This window comes from Lissotriton vulgaris, chromosome 12, assembly GCF_964263255.1.
Source record: "Lissotriton vulgaris chromosome 12, aLisVul1.2, whole genome shotgun sequence".
Classification (NCBI taxonomy): Eukaryota; Metazoa; Chordata; class Amphibia; order Caudata; family Salamandridae; genus Lissotriton; species Lissotriton vulgaris.
Window position 1 is genome coordinate 811,981,390 of NC_141700.1, and position 18,483 is coordinate 811,999,872.

The 18,483-nt window shown below is 46.1% G+C and overlaps 1 protein-coding gene across 1 annotated transcript in view; it reads left to right on the top strand.

Annotated features, from left to right (window-relative positions):
* Nucleotides 1–18,483, top strand: part of LOC147678858 (uncharacterized) — a 121,333-nt gene that overhangs the window by 49,922 nt on the left and 52,928 nt on the right. The gene's annotated exons all lie outside the window — the stretch shown is intronic.

Below are 18,483 nucleotides of genomic sequence, written 5' to 3' on the forward strand. Positions count from 1 at the left end.
AGTTATCTTGGCCTCAAAACATTTTTCTGTAGTTCCTGCATCCTTTAAGAAAAGCAATTGTATTTTTCCCCAGCTGCGCTTTTCACTGTTTTCATCATGCTGAAGATATTCCTTTGGTGATGGACCAGTCTGTGATAAACCACTTGTTTTCCAAGGGATAGCCAGTTTTGCTTGAGGTCATTGAGCAGGGAATGTTTGACTGGGACTCACAGTCTGTTAGCTGTGTAGTTGGGGATCTCAGGAGGGAAGAGGGCTTGTAACTTGTAACTGTGCAGGCACAGGTGTCTTTTTACAGGCTTTAAGAGCATTAGTGGCTTTGGGAGGTTGAAAGAACATACCAAATTATTAGAATTGCTTTTCCAGTGACATGGTTGATAGTTAGCTCTGCAGACAGTCCCAAAGCAGGAAGGAAAGTCTCATCATGAACCAGGGTTATGACTTCTTCCCCCTTTACTTCCTTTGTCTAGAAGTACCGCAGGTGGCTAGAACCTCACTTGCTCAACACTGCATACAGGCAATGAAAGTACAACTGGAGATATGGCTTGAATTCCATTTCATCTCTGGTTCGCACCTCATACCATATTTAATTATGCCTGTCACAAAACGTCCACTGGTCCTGCTGCCTCTTCTAACCCTTGCTTTCAGCGGTGGCACAAACAGTGTGATTCGAGAATGAGCATGCTTGGTACAGCTCTCTACACATTGGATCAGCCCTGCCACTGTTAATTGGATTAAATTCTCCTAGCCTCTCCCAGATATTTAAATCTCTTTTATGAAGTTGACATGTAGGGTTGGTTAAAAGCACATCTTGGTAGGTCTAGAATCTTCCATACTTTGTTGTGCCTTGGTGATGTGTGAACCAGAACATCCACCATAAAAAAAAATTATCTGACATAAGTTAATTTTACCTTTAAAGTCTAATGCTGATGCACCACTCTTTTCTTAGCAATGTTCCCATCTTTCTAAAACAATTTCTTCAACTCTCCTCATTATAAGACCTACTATGATCAAATTCTAAGATGTTTTTGGTCATGCCATCTTTCAAGCTAACAAGTATGAGGCGAGGAGAATGTACATTTCTTTAGTGAAGTGTTTAAACTCTGTTACCTTTTGTTTTGAAAAAGAAAACGTTGTTGCAATTCCACAGGAAGGTCAACGCATGCCTTGGAAGGTCGCCAACCTTAGTGTAACTTCCTTTTCTGTAGCGGCAAGAGACCTTCTTCAAAGGTGAACACTGCACTTTGCAAGTACCTATATATATAATACAATAGACTAGACTTTCTTAAGCTGTATATTCAGAGTGTCTTTGAGTGGGAGGTCACAAATCTATGCCCATCTGTAAAAAAAAGAATATATATATATATATATATATATATATATTCACTGAAAAAACCATAGGTTTCACACTAGTTATAGTTAGGAATTAGCATTTAAAAAACCTATTAAATTCACTTAAAAAAACATAGGTTTCACACCAGTTATAGTTAGCTGCAAATTTTACTGACATACAACCATAGAAATTCCAACGTTATAGTTAGTTGGACTCACTATAACAAGCGCGCCTGCAATGCACTGCTGATGACGTCACATATTACATCACTCATGACATCGTCAGTGACATCACTCATGACACCAGCCAGTGAATGTGTGTCTTTCTTTAAAATTAATATGTTTAATATTTGTATTTGTAAAGGTTGATGGAAGAATAAATGGTTAAATAAGTGTGTAAATGGATGTTTTTTTTAAAAAAATGCTTGGTTAACTGCCTTATTAAGTGTATTTTATTAAATACATATATTAGCGAGTAACTTTTAAATATTGAAATATATGTATCAGTGTCTCACTTTGTGTATAAGTAGCTGCATGGGTTGGTGACTGACTTCACTGTTTGTATGTGTTTTGAAGACAGCATAGGTGCAGGACTGAATGGGTGGATGTGTGTGTATATGTGTGTGTTAGTGAGTGAATGACTGTCTCACTATTGTGTTTTTTAGTAACGACATATATTTTAATCTAGTGTATGTGAGTTTTGATGTATATAAGTAAGTATATGTGAGAGTAAGAGATTGTAAGAGTTCCTGTTTAAATAAGTATATGTTTATATAAGTGATTGTTTAAGAGAGTAAGTATGTAGAAGTAAAGAGGTAGTGTGTGTATAGTTTTATATGCAAATAAATGGATGTTCAATCATTTATTTGTATGTGTGTGAGTAACTTTTGGATGACTGTCGGTGTATAACAGGATGTATAGATGTATCACTACATATAATGAGTGAGTATATGTATGAGTGACTATATAGAACTGTTGGTAAATGAGTGGATGTGTATATAGATGGTGGAATTACTGAATTGGTTGTAACTGGTATGGGTATCTCCATTTTTTTGAAAATTTTAGTTTCTATTTTTGAATATCTATTTCAAGGGTTACATTACACTAAAAGGAGGTCTGTCACTATGTCACAAGGATGGTGTCATAAGTGATGTCATGAATGATGTCACTGACGATGTCATGAGTGATGTAATATGTGACGTCATCAGCAGTGCATTGCAGCGCTCTTGTTATAGTGAGTCCAACTAACTATAACGTTGGAACTTCTATAGTTTTATGTCAGTAAATTTGCAGCTAACTATAACTGGTGTGAAACTTATGGTTTTTCAGTGAATTTCAAAGGTTTTTTAAATGCTAATTCCTAACTATATATAGGGCCTCAAACCTATGAAATGTAATATTTTTTATAATGAATCCTATATTGTATATTTATATAATACTATTTTTTATTTAATTTTTTTATTTATTTTTTTTTTTGCCCTGGTGCGCTCCCGGTGCGCGCCCCGGTGTGCGCACTGGAAAGCGCATTTTTCCGGAGCGCCCCGGGTTGCGCACCGGTGAGCGTCCCGTTAGCGCTATTGCCGCGAACGAAAACATCATGACGTATCGCGTAGCCGCCACCGCGTGATACGCACGGCGTAAGCGCACCCGGAAGTACTCGAGCGAATACGATCGCGCAACGTAAGCATCTGACGCGCTTACGCGACACGCCCGGGGCCAAGTTGCGTAAGCGCGTCGGGTCATGTGACCTGAAAATAACACTTTTTATTGGTGCAGAACAGTTTTGGTTTCCAAATGATGAAAGCCCGGGTCATGTGACCTGAAAATAACACTTTTCATTGGTTCAGGACAGGTTTTTTTTTCCAAATGATGAGAGCCCCCACCTTTTTTCCTTATTCTGACCTTGTCCTTTGACTGAGGAAGACCTGTTTGGAGATCTAACAGAAATAGTTTGTACTTTAAAATGGCTACAGTAGCAGCAGCAGCTGGAGCATCTGCACCACCACCACCACCACCACCAAGAGGACCACCACAACATCACATTGGTGGTCAAGAAGAAGAAGAGGAGGAGGAGGAGGAGGGGAGGAGGTGGCTGCCAGAAGACAATACCCCATACAGACCAAGGCAGCACATTGTATGGGAGTTTTTTTCTATCCCAGAGGGCAAGAAGAAAGTCAATGCGCCAAAGGTGACTTGCCAAATCTGTGGCATTGAACTTTCAAGGGGGAACCCTAACAAAAAATATTCATTTGGTAATAATACCATGATTAGGCACATGCAGCGCAATCATCCCAACAACTATGCTGCCGCAGAGGTGAGAGAACTGGCCAGTAACCCTCCCCAATCTTCACCCAGCACCTCCAAAAGAAAGCAACCCACTCCATCGGGACCAGAGACAAGGGAGACGATCCCTTGCATACAACCACGGTTTGGTGAATTCAGGATCACATGTATTTTTTGTGGTAAGACCATCTCCTATGGTGAGCAGAGCATAAAGCTCATCCTCCTTGCTGGTGACAACCACAATTGCCCCCAAAAACCCTAATTTTTTCCTGATTTTTTTTTTGCTCCAGTTGAGCCTTTTTCAATTCCCTGTTTTTTGTTTCTCCCCATAAAAATAACAACAAAAATATAAAATAGTTCATAAAAGCCAAAAAAGTACAAAATGTTCAAAAAACATAACAAAAATATAAAACAGCAAAAAGAAGAAAAAAAACAGTTCTTTTTAGAACTACCTCCAAATTATAAAAAAAAAGGCTAAATTTTTTAAAAACTCTATCATTCTTTTTTCCCCATGGAAAGCTTCCCGGTACGCTCCGCGGTGCGCGTACCGGGCGCTGCCCCCGCGCAAATCAAAAAACCTAGGGGGTCAGGGGGGGTCTACTCTGCCCCCTTATGGTAATTTCCCCCTCTGTTTTTGCCACCTCTTGTGTCTCGATCCTACCGAGACACAAGATGGCGGCCGCTCCGGACTGTTTGGAATGTTGACAGACACCCGAGAGCCAATCAGCTTTCCGCGCAACGCGCTGGTTAGCGCCCCGGTGCGCGTACCAGGGAGCGCTTATAGATATATATTTTTTTTTTAACCTAAATTACTCAAAATCCACTGGAGCACATATCTTGAAACATAGCAAAGGCATATCGGGCTACCAGTCCCTACAATTTTGCCAAGTTTGGTGGAAATCCATTCAGCCGTTCGGGCTAAAAGTGAGGTCGACCGCCCTATAGAAATGAACATGGGGAAAACACGTTTTGGGACCCCCCCTTTTATCTCGGCCCCCGCTTGACAAATCCCCCCCAAACTTTCAGGGAAGGACCGGGGCGCCGCGAGGCAAATTTGAGGAACTTTTCAGGCAGATTCCTCAACCGGCGCCAAAGTTATTCACAATAGAATGTTGAGATTTTCTATTGAAAATAATCCTAACTATAACTACCTACTGGCGACCGCCAGTAGGTAATATATATATCTGAAAAAAACAAAGGTTACAGGGACGTTATAGTTCGGAAATATAATTTTAAAAAATCCTTAGAAATTCACTGAGAAAAACAAGGTTACAGGGACGTTAAAGGCAGGCTGACATTTCACTCTTACAAAACCATAGAACTGCAGCAGTTATAGTTAGCTGAGCTAACTATAACTCGCGCCCCTGCAATGCACTGCATATGACCTCACACATTACATCACTTATAACATGCTCAGCAACATCACTATTGACATCTGAAATGACATCACTGATGACATCATCCAGTGGCTGTGAGTGTTTTAAAAATGTTTGAGTGTTAAATATATATACAAAGGTGTATTGGTGAATAAGTGGGTGTATGAGTGCCTGTATAGATAATTCAATGGGTGCATGACTGACCGTATAGGTGAGTGATTTTGTGTCTCAGTGAATGTATGAGTGTGTGACTGGTTGTGCGAATGTTTATATCCGTCTGGTAGTTGATGTCGAAGTTGCTGTATTTGTGTGTGAGTGGGTACGTGAGTGGCTGTGTAGGTTATTGATTGGTTATCTGAGTACCTGAATGAGTGTCTGACTGTGTGGGTGGGTGAGGGGATGTATGACTGTATAGAAGAGTGAGTAACTCAGTGGCTGTATGTGTTAGTGAGTGTGTGTCTTAGGGGCTTTATGGGTGGGTGAGTGAGTGTGTTTATGGCTGTGTGGGTGAGGGGAGTTCTCAGTGGTGTGTGCGTGTATAACTGGGTATGTGAAAGATAGCATAGGTGAGTGATGTGGTATACGTATGGGTGAGTGTATGGGTGAGTGTGGGAGTGACTATGAGCTATTTAATGTGAGAGTGGCTGTAGGAGTGAGTGTGTGCTTGTGTCGGTGACTGTATAGGTGAGTGAGTACGTCTTAGTACCTGTATGGGTAAGTAGGTGGGTATGTATGTGTAACTCTATGGGTGAGTAAGTGTCTATGTGATTGACTATGGGTGAGTGAGTAGGAGTGTGAGTAGCTCTATGGGTGACTGACTCAGTGTGTCAATGTCTGTATGGGTGTATAGGTGGATATATCAGTGGCTTTATTAGTGAGTGAGTGGCTGTATGGGTGAGTGAGTGGATGTATGTATAGTCCTATGAATGAGTGAGTGGGTATGCAAGTACTGGTGTGGGTTTGTCAATGGTTGGTTTTGAGAATGATAGTATGAAACTTGTAGTGGGTGTATGAATGGTTACATGGGGTGTGAGAGGCTGTGTCAGAGAATCTGTAGATAATGTCATCAGTGATGTAATCAGTGATGTCATTTGAGATGTCATCAGTGATATCACTGACCATGTCATGAGTAATGTAATATGTTGGGTCATAAGCAGTGCATTGTAGGGGCGCTCAGTTAACTATAACTGCTCAATTTCTCTGGTTTTGTACAAATTAAATATCAGCCTAACTATAACGTCCCTGTAACCTTTGTCTTTTTCAGTGAACTTCTATGGTTTTTTAGGTAGTAATCCTGTTTGCAGAGTGGTGGAGAAATAGGGCGGGTCTCCAACCAGCTCTCAGGAATTCCGCTGTGTAGGACTTACAGAAGGGAACCAGGAGAGCTTCTTGGTCTCCAAGGTCCCTCTGGAGTAAAGGGGACTTCGCCTCCCATCCAGTAATGCACCAGGAGCCGTTTTTGAAAAGGGGTGGAGAAGGGAGGCATGGCATCCGAACACCACGTAGCAATCCCTCTATGTGGAACTTACTGGAGGTAACAGGAGGGGTAGTTGCCCCCCAAGGACGTCCTTGGGGGCCAACTACCCCTCCTGTTCTCTCCAGTAAGTCCCACACAGTGGGTTTGCATAGAGGTTTTCGTGGTCACGCCCCCTTTCTCCACCCCTTTCCAAACACGGCTCCTGGTGCACTACTGGTTGGGGAGTAAAATCCACTTTACTCCAGAGGGACCATGGAGACGAAGAAGCTCTCCTGGTACCACCTGTAAGTCCTACACTACGGAATTCCTGAGAGCTGGTCGGAGGCCAGCCCCCTTTTCCCACCACTCTGCAAACAGCCCCTGGTGCTCTGCTGCTTCGGGGATGAAGTCCACTTTAGTCCGGAGGCAAGGGGACCTCATCCTCCCACCAGCAGTGCGACAAAAGAGGCGCGTTTACAGAGTGGTGGAGAAAGGTGGTGTGGCCTCCGACCACCTCTCAGCAATCCCACTGTGTGGGGTATACTGGAGGTAACAGGAGGTCTTGTTGGCCACTAGCAACCCTCAGCAGCCAAGGGGACTTCATCCCCCAACCAGGAGCGCACCAGAAGGCGTATTTGCTGAGTAGTAGAGAAAGGGAGCGGAGCCTTCCATAAGTTGCCAGCTTCTTGTTTACTTTTTTAGGAATGGCGTTGCGTGGCCCCCTTCCCTAGAATATTTTGGGCCCCCAGGATCCCATCCCCAGGGGCTTGAACCTTTTTAAAATAAAAATACATTTTATTAAACAAATGGGAAGGGGGTCCCTCTCTATGGTCAATTTCGGTTTCAGGCACACCATCCTCCTGGGCCAGCCCTTTTGATTTGTACTTTAAAGTCTTTGGAAACACACCTTGTAAAGCCATCGACACATGACCGCACCACCTCATACTAGGCAGACATCCTGCATGCAGCGGCCCATCATAAGATCATTCATCATGTTGGGATGACTTCCTCATTGAAACACTGCTAAAAACACAGTTAATGTTGATGATAAAAATACCACACTAGTTATATCCCCTGTGGCCAAAGGAAGAAGTTCATTGGGCAAAGAGCCAGGTCTTTAGGCTTTTCCTGAAAGCTAAGAGGTTTGTGATGCATCTTAGCTGGAACGGCAGGTCGTTGCCGACCTTGGCCGCACTGTAGGTAAAACTTCTGCCTCCCCATCGAACTTTTTTTTAATACATGGCACGGAGACCAACCTAGCCCCTAATGAGCGAAGTGGCCTTTTCGTTGTGCACCAGTAGAAATACTGTTTTAAGTAGTCAGGACCTGAACCATACAGCGCTTTGAAGACCAGACACAGGGCTTTAAAACGTACTCGGTTTCTTACCGGTAGCCAGTGCAATTTGTTTATTTCCTTGGTAATGGGCGCAAACCAAGGTGTGCCCAAAAGCAGTCTGGCTGCTCCATTCTGTAGTGATAGAAGTTTATTCAGGAGCCTTTGTTCAGCATTAAGGTACAAACTATTACAGTATCCAATCTCGACATTACGTGAGTCTCGACCACTATTTGCCGACTGCTCAGGGGCAGGAACTGCAATATTTTCCTGATTGTTTTGATCACATAAAAGGTTTTAGATGCCACTGAATTAACCTGTTGCCTAAAAGTAAGAACCTCATCCATTATCACACCCAAGTTTTTCATCTTATTAATGGGTGGGGGAGAGAGCCCATCAAGTCTGGCCAACAGTTTGGAGTCCAGAAGTTAATATTGTTTCCAAACATGACCTCTGTTTTACCCGTGTTGAGTTTTAGGCAATTCTCTGCCATCCAGCTCCCCACTGATAACATACACTCTTGGAATTGATTGTCTATACCAGCCTCCTCTCCGGGTGGCAGTGACACTACAATTCGGGTGTCATCCACTTATGATGTCAAACCAAATCCAAACGCCCTAACTATAGGTGCCAGAGAGGAGACCTAAACATTAAAAAGTATGGGGCTAAGGGAAGAGCCCTGTGGAACACCGCAAGGCAGTGCTAACGGTTTTGACTGATGATCTCCAAGTGCAACAATTTGTCTCCTACCAGATAGAAAGGTCACACGCTTTCCCAAGGACCCTGCATTCCTTTAGACGGTCCATCAAAATATCCTGATGGACCGTATTAAAGGCAGCCGACAGATCCAACAACACCAGAACTCCTTTGCCCCCCCCCGATCTACAGCCCCCCTGATCTCATCTATGGCCTTACTGAGGACATTATCAGTGCTATGGCCTTCCCTAAAGCCATATTGAGAAGAGCCCAAAGCTTGTGTCTCTACCAGAAAGACACTGAGTTGTGTATTCATTTTTTTTTCTATCAGTTTTGCTGGGAGCGGAAGCCTAGAGATGGGGGGGAAGTTGTTGGGATCGATTGGATCCAGATTGCTTTTTTTTAATAGGGGCAGGATGGAAGCTAATTTCCAACATGTAGGAAACTGCCCAGTTGCATACATGCCATTAAAAATTGGTAATAGCAGCAACGCGATAGGGATCGGAGCCAGCTTGGCCACTGCCACTGGATATGGGTCATAAGGTGACACTGGTGAGAAATTCTCAAACATTACGTTGGGACCTGTTGCTAACTTTGGTTCCTCTGCAGTTGCATATACCCCCGAGAGCTCGACTCACTGAAAGCGCAAAAGATGGACTCTACTTTGGTCAGGAAAAACTTGGCGATATATTTGCAAAGTTCCTGGTTAGGCTGGACCTGGAGAAACCAGATTCGAAACAGTTCTGAAAAGCTCTTTTGCTGAATTCTTTGCCAAATCAATACAATTTGTAAAGTACTTTTGTTTGCCGGTAAAAATAAACTGTTTATAATTTTGCAGACTGAGCTTATACAGTGTTTTATCAGCTTCTCCATAGCCCTTCCTCCAGTTCCTCTCCAGCCGTTTACACACAGGTTTCTGATTTTATCAAATCCTCTGTAAACCATGGCTCAGAAGGTTGTGATCTTTTAGGGTGAAGAGTCTTAACTGGGGCTAGAGTGTCCAATGTAGCTTCTGCCTACGATAAAGAAAATTTTCAAGTGTTCTGCAAAAACATTAAAGACCCAGTTAAAGTCAGAACTGTCACACCAAGGGTTAGAAAAAGTACAAAGCTACGCCAGGTGACGCATATACATCAGAGGACATGTGCTACCAGATCTGCTTGTTGTATATTGTGCATGAACGGGGGATTTTACACAGACTACAAGTCACATACCTCTACCTGACAAGGAAAGCGAGCAGATTGATGCAGCACACTAGCAAATAAATATGAGGGCCTTCCATAGATTGGTGTACAGCCAACTTGGATGGATTACTGTGAAGGTACGACATACACCACTGGCAGGGGCCCACAGGTTAGGCAGAAGGGAGCTCATTTAGCAAGTACAAATCATCATTAGATACGTTGTAGAGGCAGCCGACACTGCATCCAGAGAAACAACACCAGCATTCTCCTCTAAACACATGCCTGCTTGCAAATCTGTGGATTCCAACCGGAAGTAAAGCATCACCTCCTCAATGTGCCTTTTGATGGAGAACACATTGTCAGCCTTCAAACTGGCTCAATGTTGGAAACAGTAACAATAAAAAAGAAACAGATTGCAAGTTGTATAATCAAATCCCTCAGGGTCGGCTCGTTGCTCAATAGGTCCACATCTTGACAGCCTTAATTCGGCTTGCTATAATAGCACAAAATCTTAAGGTGATCAAGTGAGGAAAGGGAACAGTGGGGAAGGAGACCTGTAAAACAAACACCCCACTTTATATATTGACACTACTGTAAGGAACTGAATCTTATTCTCTAGTATTATAATTTACCGGTAAAGGAAACTTTTTGTTTCTCCACACAACCAGGTTTCCAAATAACCTTCTCAAACAAAATGGCTTCCAAGTGCCGTAAATATGACAGGAACAGAAAAGTGACACCCTAATATATTGTAATTGTAATTGCATTTATATAGCGCTTACTACCCCTGACGAGGCGTCAAAGCGCTTTTTCGGCGGGTAGCACGCTACTCCGGGACCCACAGAGGATTAGTTTTGAATTAGTATAGTGAAACATGCAAGTACATTTTAAGTGGTGGATAGGTTAGTCAGTTATTTGGATTTGGAATGATAGCAGAAGGATAGAGTAGGACAAAGGTTAGTATTTATTTATCACTCGCTTGTTGACGCATGCTATTCAGGTAGCCTATAAAGGATTAGTGGTGAATTAATATGGTGAAATATGAGGTAATTTCAGTGGTGGATATTAGTGTGTTACTTGGCGTGAGAAGGATAGCGGAAGGATAAAAGGGGAAGAAAGATTTGCATTCATATAGCACTTGTTACCCCTGATGGGTGTTGAAGCGCTTTTTTGGCGAGTAGCACGCCACTCCGGAACCCATAAAGGATTTAGTGTTGAAAATTAGTATAGTATAAATATGAAGTAATTTGAGTAGTAGATATGTTATTGAGTTATTTGGGCAGTATATTAGTATAGTTGAATATGGAACATGGAATTTGAGAAGTGAACATGTTAGTCTGTTAATTTTGATGGAAAAAGGATAGTGGAGGGATAAAAGAGTGAAGGTTTTTTTTATTTAAGAGAAAAAGGGTAGCATTTCAGGCCCTAGTCCCGACCAGTCTCGAACAGGCCCAAACAGGCAACTACCCTTGTCCTCTCCACCCTTAACAGGCCCAAACAGGCAACTACCCTTGTCCTCTCCACCTTTAGCCTCGACGCCCGGGCTGAGACGCCCTAAGCCTGGCCCTTTTTGTAGCCCTAGTAATCAGGTGACCCCTTCAGCCAATTGGAACCCTAGCCCTAACACTATCCAATTACAACACTAGCCCTAACATCTTGAACCAATAGGAGACCAGGACCTTGCAGCCAATCTTAACCCTAGTCCAAGCACCCAATCAGTTCAAAAACCCTGATCTCGACATCCAATAAAGGCCTTAGTCCTACCACTAGTCCCAACCCAAGTCCAAGCAGCCAATGGTACAAGTAGCCCTAGTCCCTACTTCCAATAGAAAGCCTAACCCTACTCTTAGTCCCACAACTGGTCCAACAACCAATCACACCAGAAGCACTAAATCGCTACTTCCAATTAAAGGTCTAACCGTAGCCCTAGTCCCACCCTACTCCCAACAACCAATAACATAGGAAGCCCTAGTCCCTACTTCCTATAGAAATCCGAACCCTAGCCCTAGTCCCAACCCTGCAATGATTGAATCACAGACTGAGAAACCAATCAGAACCCTCAAATACTCAGCCAATGAGGACATTAACCCTAACCCAATAGAAACACCAGATACAACCACCAATCAGTGTACACATGTGCCAACCATCAGCACACCATATAAGGTCCCAGCAACCTCAGACAAGGTTTGCTGGCCAGGGAGTTGGAAGCTGCTTGCTCCTGTTCAGAATCTCCTAGGAGACAGACAGGCTCAATCCACAACTTTGGACTTCAGCAGGTAAAGGCTTCACTAACTCGAAATCTAACAATACTGGTTGAATAAAGCTCTACTCCCCCTGCTGGCCAAAAAACGAAGTGCACAGGCCCCAGTAAATACAGTTTCAACAGCTCACAGAAGCACCCTCTGATGTAGAAAATCCCTGTTGCGGGGGGGGGGCAGGGGGGCTGGCCTCACTGGCTTGTGAACACAAAATGGTGGCTGGGGGTGCACTGTTTCAGCACACAGGCCTAAGCACAGAGCAAAGGAGAAATTTGGAGGGAAAATAGATTTGTCACCAAGGAATGAGAGGGACAAACTACAGAAGTTGGACTGCAAATCCCACAATTCAACACACTAACTCGCAATCATGGGCAGGGAAAACCACACATTTAAAACACAACACAGGTGATAAAATATGCAATTACAGGCAGGCTAAAACTACAATTTTTAACTGTAACAACCACAGGGATAGACAGCAAACACAGAAAGTGAAAATCGTTTTTTAAATAACTTAAATAACCACCCTTACCACCACCAAAAGCAGTACTTGATTCTAAAAAGCGTCCGGCATGAACCAGGAGTGTCTGCGGAACGTATGGCCACGTCTAATACCACAGAGTAAGTCTATTCCCACCACTCTGCCAGGACATGAAATAGTCAATAATTGAGAGAGAGTTACAGAAGTCACATAATTTGCCCTAGAACCAGGTTTCCTGTCTTGCTTGGTGCTAACAACCTGTATCTCCTGCTGTATTGACAAATGTCTAACAGGGATACAGCAAAGGCCATAGGAGCAATCCATGCCTGATATGAGGTCTCGAATTTGAAGGGAACAAGCATTGGATGAAATAAAGTCAGCACAGCAGCCATCAACTCTCTCCATTCCAGGCACAACAGTTCTTTCTGGAGGGTCAGACAGTCAAACCCTCCTCCAGCCGAGGCTTCTGAAGCAACAACTACTATAAGGCCAGAGACGGTTAAAGCAAGGGCACAACCAACCAATGACCTATGCATTCAGCCAGAAAACACTTGTTGGGAACGTCTAACTTAATACCTTTCAAGGTGGCAAGATCAATCAATCAATCAAGTGACTTGTAAAGCTCAACTACTCACCCGTAAGTATCTCACGGTACTGCGGGGCGCTGCTGGTCCGTCAAAGGCTCTGTGGTTCAGTCAAAGAGCCAGGTCTTGAGGTCCTTCCTGAATTGAGGCAGTGAAGGTGATTGCCTGAGGTGGAGAGGCAAGGTGTTCCAGGTCCTTGCTGCAAGGTAGGAGAAGGATCTTCCTCCTGCTGTGGTCTTGCGGATATGTGGGACGGTGCCCAGGGCCAGTTGGGCGGAGCAGATGTCTCTGGTAGGTGCATGGAATGCGAGGCAGTGGTTGAGGTACGCAGGTCCCGCGTTGTGTTGGACTTTGTAGGCATGCGTGAGGTGCTTGAAGTTGATTCTTTTATTGACTGGGAGCCGGTGGAGGTCTCGAGTGGCCAGTGATATGGCTGCGGGGGGAGGGGGATATTGAGGATGAGTTTGGTGGAGGCATTCTGAATGTTCTGCAGTTTCTTGAGGAGTTTCTGGGTGATGCTGGTGTAGAGTGCGTTGCCGTAGTGGAGTCTGATGAGTGTGCGAGTGACTGTCTTTCTTTGTTCAGTGGGGATCCATTGAAGATCTTTCATAGCATGTGGAAGCAGGATGGTGAAACGGCATTAATCTGGTGGTTCATGGTGATTAAGGAGTCCAAAAGGAAGCTGAGGTTTCGTGCGTGGTCTGTGGGTGTGGAGGGGATACAAGATCTGCGGCCCACCAGTAGTCTTCGCAAGGGTAGAGGGTGGAGTCCCACGCTAACCCTAGAGCTTCTCTGGGTTTAGCTTGATTCAGCTCTCCTTCATCAAGGTGGCGACAGCCTTCATCCCGTCGTGGAAGTTGCTCTTGGAGACTGTGTATTTGTTGCTGAGTGAGAGAATCAGCTGGGTGTCGTTGGCGTATGAGATGATGTTGAGTCTGTGGTTTACTACAATGGCTGCCAGCGGAGCAATGTAGATGTTGAAGAAAGTGGGGTTCAGGGAGGAGCCCTGTGGCACTCTGCAGCTGATCTCTGTAGGTTCAAAGTGGAACGTTGGTAGTTTGACTCTGTGTTCGGCTGGTGAGGAAGGAGCGGATCCATTCGAGGAGTTTGTCGTGGATGTCGGTGTCATGGAGTCTTGTGCATATGGTGCGGTGGAAGATTGTGTCAAAGATGGCCGAGAGGTCCAGGAAAATGAGGGCTGCAATTTCGCCTCCGCCAAGGAGGGTACGGATGTCATATGTGGCGGCAAGGGCAGTCTCTGTGCTGTGGTTGCTTTGGAAGCTGGATTGGGAGAGGTCCAGGATGCGGTTTACTTAGATAATTTCTGATAATTGGGCGTTGGTGGCCTTCTCGATGACCTAGGCTGGGAAGGGGAGCAGAGAGATGAGTCTGAAGTTCTAGAGGTCCTTCGGGTCAGCAGGGGTTTTTTTCAGCAGGAGGTAGATCTCTGCGTGTTTCCAGACTTCTGGGCAGGTGGCTGAGTTGATGGAGCAGTTGATGGTGCAACAGAGTTCGGGGCAATGGAGGTGCCGGCTTTGTTGAAGATGTGGTATGGGCAGATATCTGAGGGTGCTCCAGAGTGGATGCTCTTCATTATCTTGAGGGTATTGTCAGTAGTGAGGGGAGTCCAGCTGGGGAGGGTCTGCTGGGGTCCGGTGCTATTGAGTGCCGTGGTTACGAGTGGGGTGAGAGGGTCTTAGGTTTCGAGGCTGTTAAAGCTATCGTAGATCTCCTTAATCTTGAGGTGACAGAAGGTACTGAGGTTGTTGCAGAGGTCTTGGGAGGGTATGATGTCTGCTGTCTCTGTATTGGGTTTGGCAAATTCTTTGACCACAGCAAATAGGTCTTTGCTATTGAGTGTGATGTTGATCCTTTCCTATAAGCGGTACAAAAGGGGGTGGTGATGGACGGAGCATGTGAATCAATCAAACACTCACACCCACTGAAAAGATCTGGGTTTAATCCATCACCGTTCTTTAGCCCACTCTGCCACCCCAGTTCAGACATGGCTATGTGCAAATCAGTCTGACCCTGTGCCTCACGGGAACAGTCCAGCCCGAACTGCCAAGCCATGTCTTCCCTGGACCGGAAACAAGCTTCCGAGGACCGTTTCTGGCATTCCAGCCGTCTTCAGCCCGGCTTGCTTGAATCCAGTGGCAAAGTGAGCAAGGGACTCACGTCTGATCATACCCTGCCACACTTATGGCGGCCAAAAGTGGTACAAAAGGGGGTGGTGATGGACGGAGCATCTGAATCAATCAAACACTCACACCCAGTCAAAAGATCTGGGTTTAATCCATCACCGTTCTTTAGCCCACTCAGCCACCCCAGTTCAGACATGGCTATATGCAAATCAGTCTGACCCTGTGCCTCATGGGAACAGTCCAGCCCGAACTGCCAAGCCATGTCTTCCCTGGACCGGAAACAAGCTTCCGAGGACCGGTTTCTGGCATTCCAGGGGTCTTCAGCCCGGCTTGCTTGAATCCAGTGGCAAAGTGAGCAAGGGACTCACGTCTGAGCATACCCTGCCACACTTATGGCGGCCAAAAGCGGTACAAAAGGGGGTGGTGATGGACGGAGCATCTGAATCAATCAAACACTCACACCCAGTCAAAAGATCTGGGTTTAATCCATCACCGTTCTTTAGCCCACTCTGCCACCCCAGTTCAGACATGGCTATATGCAAATCAGTCTGACCCTGTGCCTCATGGGAGCTGTCCAGCCCGAACTGCCAAGCCATGTCTTCCCTGGACCGGAAACAAGCTTCAGAGGACCGGTTTCTGGCATTCCAGCCGTCTTCAGCCCGGCTTGCTTGAATCCAGTGGCAAAGTGAGCAAGGGACTCACGTCTGAGCATAACCTGCATCACTTATGGCGGCCAAAAGCGGTACAAAAGGGGGTGGTGATGGACGGAGCATCTGAATCAATCAAACACTCACACCCAGTCAAAAGATCTGGGTTTAATCCATCACCGTTCTTTAGCCCACTCAGCCACCCCAGTTCAGACATGGCTATATGCAAATCAATCTGACCCTGTGCCTCATGGGAACAGTCCAGCCCGAACTGCCAAGCCATGTCTTCCCTGGACCGGAAACAAGCTTCCGAGGACCGGTTTCTGGCATTCCAGCTGTCTTCAGCCCGGCTTGCTTGAATCCAGTGGCAAAGTGAGCAAGGGACTCACGTCTGAGCATACCCTGCCACACTTATGGCGACCAAAAGCGAAACAAAAGGGGGTGGTGATAGACGGAGCATCTGAATCAAACACTCATACCCAGTCAACAGATCTGGGTTTAATTCATCGCCGTTCTTTAGCCCACTCTGCCACCCCAGTTCAGACATGGCTATATGCAAATCAGTCTGACCCTGTGCCTCATGGGAACAGTCCAGCCCGAACTGCCAAGCCATGCCTTCCCTGGGCCGGAAACAAGCTTCAGAGGACCGGTTTCTGGCATTACAGCCGTCTTCAGCCCGGCTTGCTTGAATCCACTGGCAAAGTGAGCAAGGGACTCACGTCTGAGCATACCCTGCTACACTTATGGCGCCGCCATAAGTGTGGCAGGGTATGCTCAGACGTGAGTCCCTTGCTCACTTTGCCACTGGATTCAAGCAAGCCGGGCTGAAGACGGCTGGAATGCCAGAAACCGGTCCTAGGAAGCTTGTTTCCGGTCCAGGGAAGACATGGCTTGGCAGTTCGGGCTGGACTGTTCCCATGAGGCACAGGGTCAGACTGATTTGCATATAGCCATGTCTGAACTGGGGTGGCAGAGTGGGCTAAAGAACGGTGATGGATCCAACTCAGATCTTTTGACTGGGTGTGAGTGTCTGATTGGTTCAGATGCTCAGTCCATCACCACCCCCTTTTGTACCGCTTTTGGCCACCATAAGTGTGGCAGGGTATGCTCAGACGTGAGTCCCTTGCTCACTTTGCCAGTGGATTCAAGCAAGCCGGGCTGAAGACGGCTGTAATGCCAGAAACCGGTCCTCAGTAGATTGTTTCCGGTCCAGGGAAGGCATGGCTTGGCAGTTCGGGCTGGACTGTTCCCATGAGGCACAGGGTCAGACTGATTTGCATATAGCCATGTCTGAACTGGGGTGGCAGAGTGGGTTAAAGAACGGTGATGGATTAAACCCAGATCTTTTGACTGGGTGTGAGTGTTTGATTGGTTCAGATGTTCCGTCCATCACCACCCCCTTTTGTACCGCTTTTGGCTGCCATAAGTGTGGCAGGGTATGCTCAGACGTGAGTCCCTTGCTCACTTTGCCACTGGATTCAAGCAAGCCGGGCTGAAGACGGCTGGAATGCCAGAAACAGGTCCTCAGTAGATTGTTTCCGGTCCAGGGAAGGCATGGCTTGGCAGTTCGGGCTGGACTGTTCCCATGAGGCACAGGGTCAGACTGATTTGCATATAGCCATGTCTGAACTGGGGTGGCAGAGTGGGCTAAAGAACGGTGATGGATTAAACCCAGATCTTTTGACTGGGTATGAGTGTTTGATTGATTCAGATGCTCCGTCCATCACCACCCCCTTTTGTACCGATCCTTTCCTATAAGGCTGCGTTCTTAGTTGTTCTAATGAGGCGGTGGTGTGCGGTGATAGCGGTTTTGAATGCTGTGTAGTCTTCCGGGGTCTCGCTGTTCCTCCATCACTTCTCGAGCTGTCTACAGGTGCATCTGGACTCATGAAGGGCGGGAGAGAACCAGCTGGCTTTTTTGGAGTGCCGCTTTCCTGTCGCTTTCTTGAGGGGAGCCAGTGGGAAGGTGCAGTTGGACATTAATCGGTGGAAGTTGCGTGCTGAGGTATTGGCATCCTCAGAAGTCGGAGGTGTTTCTTTTTTCTGCGGGAGGTGGTCAGTTGTTAGGTGACATTGTTCCAACTTCTACAAGGGTAGCGGTGGGCATGGTGGTGTACAGTGGGTTTGGTGAAGGCGAAGTGGACCCAGCGGTGGTCAGTCCAAAGCAGCTCGGTGTTGTAAGGAAGATGGGGTCGAGCGTATGTTCTGCTGAGTGGTTTGGGAAGGTGACCCATTGTTTGAAATCGGTGGTGAGGTTCTCCAGCAGGGACGATGGTTCTTGTCGTTGGGGTTGTCCAGGTGAAAGTTGAGGTCGCCAAGGAGGATGTACTCTGAAGAGGCAAGAGCGTGGGGAGCAATGAAGCCGATGATGGAGCCGTTGAAGGGTGGATGGGATTTTGGGGGGTCGATAGAAGAAGGTGCATCAGAGGGTGGTGTTCAGGGTAGTCTGGACCTGGAAGTGGAGTTGCTCCATGTGTGTCAAGTGGTTGTCCGAAGGGGTAGTGAGACGGAGGGTGCTTTTCTGTACAGTGGCAATGCCTCCACCCGGTTTGTTGATGCGGTCCTTGTGGATGATTTTATAGCCGTCCGTGATGGTGGTGACGATGTCCAGGGCGGAGGTGGAGTTCAATCAGGTTTCCGTGAGGAAGGTGATGTCGGGATAGACCAATTCGAATAGGACCCAGATCTCCACGGCGTGTTTGTGGAGGGAGCGTG